Raw genomic sequence first — 5,876 nt, 5'->3', positions numbered from 1 at the left:
CCTGCCGGACAGGTGTGGGGCCCCCAATCTCTGCCCCCCCCCCGACCCTACTGGGGATCCCCCGCAGGCCAGGAGGTAGGGGGACATCAGCTCCCCCATGTGCTTGGTCTGGGTGGAGGCAGACTTATTTTGTCTTTATAGTTCGACTCTTCCCCGACTTGTTTCTCCAGATGGCCGAATACCATATTGTCCCACCTGATTGAAATACTTGTTTGAGTTTCCTCCAGCCTACCCCAAAGCAGAGGTTTGTCACAAACACAGTGATCCTAAGGCAGCCAGTATTCCAATTCAGCTTCCATTTGGGCAGGATACCTGGACCTTTCTTCACTACCACTGTGGGTGTACTCACCATTTTCCTGCCTGGTCTCTGCCCATTCTGGGCCATCTCTGGGGACTCCCTGGTCTTCATCACAGGCTCGCTGTTGCTGGCGGGGGTGCCATTTGTAGTCTCTAATGTTGTCTCCTGCTTGGGTCCATTGGCTCCCATAGTGACCCACAGGATCACTTCTTCGCACTGCAGCTCCCCCACCCCCATGTGTCTGGTAACATTTACTCCCTGTTTTGGGGATTTATTTTATTTTATCAGGGATCACTCCCAGGTTGTGGTCTTTTACGCATTCAGTCTTTGGCCCCCCTCCCTCAGGAGGGCTCTGTATCACTTCCTGTTGATGGGGAGCTGTGGCTAACATTGCCTTGGCCCCTTCCAATTTAGCCTTTAACTACAGGAGTTGGCTTCTCAAGGCTGCCACCTCCCTCTCTCCCTGTTCCTGTTCTTTTGTCGTCTTAGTAGTCAGCTCACCCTGCTCATAATAATAGAGATACCCAATTGGTAACAGCTCCTGCACAATTGCCGGTTCTGTACCTCCTGCTGCAGTTCTTGAAGATGCTTACTTGTGCATCCTGCTGTTTTTCTAGGGTCTTTCTGGTGGTCCTCTGTTTTTCTGCCTCTCCTGGGTTGCGAAAACCTGAAGGTTTTCATGCCCAGATCTTTTTTTTTTCCCCCCCCAGCGCAAGAGACAATTGCAGTTACCTTCTCTTGGAGGGCTCACAGCTTCTCCTCTCGCTTACAGCTCTTCTCAGATTCTGCTGCAGTTAGCTGCTTGATCTCTTTATTTCTCTCCATCTCAGCTGCTAACAGACATCTCAAGTCCTTATTTTTTCCCCTCTTTACTTCCTGTCAGCACATGCCATCTCAAACTAGCTACTTCAGCTTCAGTTTGCTTGTAGGTTTGGCATTCCACCTCCAGCTCCCATTGCAGACATGCTGCCTCTTTGGCTACCTCATTGGAAAATAGCCGAGACCTGAGTAGGTCATACCTTAGCTCTGCTAAGGCATCAGGGTCTGTACTAGCCTTTGCTTCCCACTTACTATCCTTCACCTCCTAATGTAGTACTCTCACCCCTTTAACAGCACTCCCATCTCCATGCTGCAAGTCTCTTTAAACTACTGTCATTCACTTTAAATTGCCAGCATTCTCCACCAGGTATAGCAGGTCAGGGATTGCTTAGCTGAGATAGTCTTTAAAACTCAAATCAGTTCTCTATTTTCTTGGGCACACTTACTTCATAGGAAACACCAGAATAAAAATCCTTAAACCCATAAACAAATATAAACATAGTTCAAGCAGGGCTACCTCAGCATCTTGGATCTTTTCCCAGATCCTGAGAAGGTGACTCTAGCTCTTTGCTGCTTTCTCAGCCCCTCAGTCTTTCTTCTCTGCCTTCAGAGTGAGTTTCCTGATATGGTCCTGCAGCTTCTATCCTCCCAGACCCTGAGGAAGTACCCTGACCCAGTACTGCAGCCTCTACCCAGGCAACTCTTCCTCTTCCCCCCCTTCTCTGGGAGGTTTTAAACTTTCCTTTGTACCAGCTAATTATTCCTGGCAGCTGGCCCAGTTCTCCTGGGTAGACTTGCAATCAAGTCCTACTGCCCACAGCTAGGCTGTAGCCCCTGCAAGCCTTCAGACTGCTGCAGTCTGGTGTGTGCTGCCTGTTACCAGTCTCTATAAGCCAGCAGCCTGCTACAGGTCCCTTACACATAAAATGTGGCTAATGTCTTTTTATTATGGCCTCACATAACCTCAAAGCCTGCCAGAATGGCTGAGGAATGCACAAAGTGTAGTTCATGGCATCTGTAGCTTGTGCAGACCTACCAACTAATCCCCTTGAATTTTGATTTCTTTGTGGATATATGCAAAGAGTCAGCATAAATAAAAATGGAAATAACTAGTGAAATAACTGGCCTTTCCTAAACTTGTTTTGTTCCTTTTCATTGTTGTTATCTTTTCTTCCTATATGACCATATTTTTATGTTGCAAAGGAAGAGCATGTATAACGACTCAACCAGCAGAGATGCTTGAACTAGAGAATGGATTCCTTTTTCTTTTCTCCCATGGAAAGCTGTGAGAAACAGTCCTACACTTTTTGTTAGGCTCATTGGGCACCTATACACAAGCAGAGAGGCTGCTCTGACTGGAATTCCAGCACGTCGGAGCAGACTCGATTACTTTAGTTTGCTGGAATGTGGCGATTACCACACTCAAGCAGCCTCCTGTGTCTTGTGTATCAGCATCCCCATGCTTAAAAATGGTGGGGGCACTTGAACTAAAGCTTATTGAATGAACTTTAGTTCAAGCACCCTTGCTACCATTTTTAAGTGTGGGACTGCTGATACATGAAATGCGTCAGCCTTTTAATTAGAGCAACTCTCGGAACCACTCTAATTAAAGTACACCCCCTCCCCCACACACACCCTGGGAACATGTGGAAAAGTGCCCTTTCTTTTCCACTCTGTGTGCATCATATAATCAAGGGGATATGGCTTAAGGTGACAGAAGCTTTGTCAATCACAAGAGACTATGTCAGTTTCAAGCTTTGTCACATCTCTTTGAGCACTGATAGACATGCAGCTCCCCACTGTAACTCATGGCACTTAACAGAAAGTGCCATGAGTTACAGCAACACCCCCAACCCAACAGACATTCACCATTGGGTGGGGGACAGGAGGGGGAGTGGGAATCAAGCTCCACTTCAGAGCTGATCCAGGAGGAGCTGCATGTCTGCAGTCTCTTTCCTCTAGCCCTGCCTCTCCCCCACCAACTCTGCTGCTGTCTGCATTATGGGAGGGGGTAGAAGGCATGGGCTGGAGCTCTGGGCTGGGGTTTGCCCAGCCTGCCCTGGAGAGGCAGGTGGATTGGAACCTGCCCCCCCGACCTCTCCTACCTCAGAGATTTACTGGGGTACCAGAGAGAGCAAAAAAAGGGAGATTGTGAAAGACAAAAGTATATGGGAATACAGAGCAAGGAAGCACAAGCTTATTGTCTTTTATGTATCTAACTGGATGATGTCATATTGAATGAAATAGTTTGAATGTTTGTAAAGGTTGCCCATTAGCCAGTTTCAGGAAGAAGATAGGATTTATCTCCTTATCTAGCTCATTGTTTTGAGGCTACGTGTGAAATGTCTTGACTTCACTTAAAGCCTTAATTTAAATTGTATCTTTAGAAGTTTTTTTTACAAAGAAAGCAAATATCCTGAATTCCGAGACATCAAAGCCTAAGGCCTTTTAACCAAATTGCTAAGAAAAAAGTATTTACAGTGATATGGAAGTCTCCCCAAGAATAATTTAAAATGCTCAACAAAGGTAATTTCTGTTGAGTAAGATCCGAGCCCAAATTTGGGAGTTATGATAAGTTGAGTAGGAGGAGCCCACTGACAGCAGCTCACTCAATAAAAACCTGTAACTTACTGTCCCAATTTGGAGGTGACTTCACTTGCAGAACAACGAAGGAAGAATCGCAAGTGTAAACTCGGATTAGATTGATCACCTAATCCAACCTCTCCGTGAACACGAATCTCTTAGTTCACGCTGAAGCCGTGGAGCGCCCGAAAGGGACTGAAGGAAGGGGATGTAGTCCTATCACTGGTGAGCCCAGCTCATTGAATCGTATTGCTGAGGCCAGCCTATTGAACCGTACTACTGAGGCCAACCCATTAAATCGTACTACTGAGGAATGAAACCATATTTTGGTATTTGGCTTCTTGGAATTCTAGGATTGTAAGTATATTATGAAAAATAATAGTACTGATTCAAATTTAACTTTTAGTTGTAATTGTAGTTGTTTTTGTAACACTAATTCTTATAGCATTGTTTGGGAAGGAAGTGCATTTGGAGCATTGTTTCTGATATATGTAATTATTGTGTTCTTAATGTTTGTGGTGTTTCTTAAAGCTAAGCAGTGTTATATACGTAGCAAAGAGTTTTAAAATAAAATTGTGTTGTATAAATTAAGTGTGTAATCATTGTGAAATCGTGCAATCAGCTAACTACTCCCCCAGCCAGTGCATCAAAATGAATCAGTAAATTGTGTGGGATTTTCTCTATTCCATAACCCACTAGAGACAGATGAATGTGTAAGGACTTTTGGTAAGAACACTGATTTGCAAATGTATGTATTCTGGATGAACATGCGACTGAAATGTTCTCTTTTTTGAACATTAGTGCCATTAAGAATGGGTCATAAATAGGACTGTAGAAGGACTATACAAAAGGGGAGTGAATGTGGCATAAACAAATCAATTTAAAAATTCCTTCAAATATTTATAGAACTTTTTGCAGCATTCCTCCATGACCCTGATATAAAGCCCATTGACTTCACTGGGAAGTCAATCAGACCTTACATGAACAAACTGTTCCACAGTTATACATATATCTAACTGGTCTTATTCTTTAGTACCAAGTCCAGGAGCATTCTTGGTCATGTTCTACAGCAATTATTGGCTAATATACGAGTATCTAAAATGTCTGTGGGTAATCAAGCAATGGTTTTTCCTAATAAAGGGGATTTTATTGGTGCTTCTAGGAAGAGAGAATAACAAGTACTAATTAGCCTTTGAGGTAAAAATCCCTGCTGAGTATTTAACCCACATTTGTTTGTTTTTAATTTAGAGGCATGTCCAGGTCTAAGGCTGCTATTAGAGATGAAAACCTTGCAATGCAGTAGGATTTGTCTGAACTATCAAATGGGTTATGGTAATGATCCTTGTAGTGTCTTTTCATTAAGACCACACTGTCTTGAAGCATGAAGGAGGTTATTGTACAAGTTAAATGTGTTAGAGCTAACAGATTCTCCATTTTCCCTGTTTGGTAGTTCATTTTAATTGTAAAAGATCATGTTATAAGTTCTAACCAAGTATACAACTAAAATGTGAATATGGTAAGACTTGTGTTAGTGAGTGTTTTCAGCAAATTTACTGGAGCACCACAGAGAGAGCAAAAAAAAAAAAAAAAAAAAAAAAGAGAAAAAATGTGAAAGACAAAGGCATCTGAGAACACTGAGCAAGTAAGCACAAGCTTATTGTCTTTTATGTGTGAATTGTATTGTCGTGTTATCATAATACCTGGCTATTCTCCCAAGCTGCTATTGAAAGAAATTACCTCTCTGAAATAATGAAATGATCTGGTCTCCATCGAAACAGTCTGATTCTTACAGTGGCAAAAGGAAGTCCCACTGAAAGACAAATTAAAGGAAAGAAAATCCGATACACAATTATCTTTTTATTTGTCTTATTATTTAACCCAGCATGCATTTAACTCTCCCTGTGCTCAGCACTGCAGACCTGGTTTATCTTGCATCCAGTATTTTGTACAGCATCTTGTTGGCACAACAGAGTTAATGGCAGAGGCCCAGATCTTTATGTCATGTGAAAATCAGATAAAGGTTTTTGCCCTGAATCTTCTTAACATTTATGCCACATAAATGTTAACATAAATTACATCTATTGTTGTAATTTCTTCTCTAAGATCCAAGTATGGGTCATTTAGAGGGGCATGCATTAACTGATCAATTTAGCAAAACATTTATTTATTTGGGAGA

The sequence above is a fragment of the Alligator sinensis genome, unplaced genomic scaffold, assembly GCF_000455745.1.
Source record: "Alligator sinensis unplaced genomic scaffold, ASM45574v1 scaffold357_1, whole genome shotgun sequence".
NCBI classification, from domain to species: domain Eukaryota; kingdom Metazoa; phylum Chordata; order Crocodylia; family Alligatoridae; genus Alligator; species Alligator sinensis.
Note: the sequence above shows the minus strand (reverse complement) of the source record.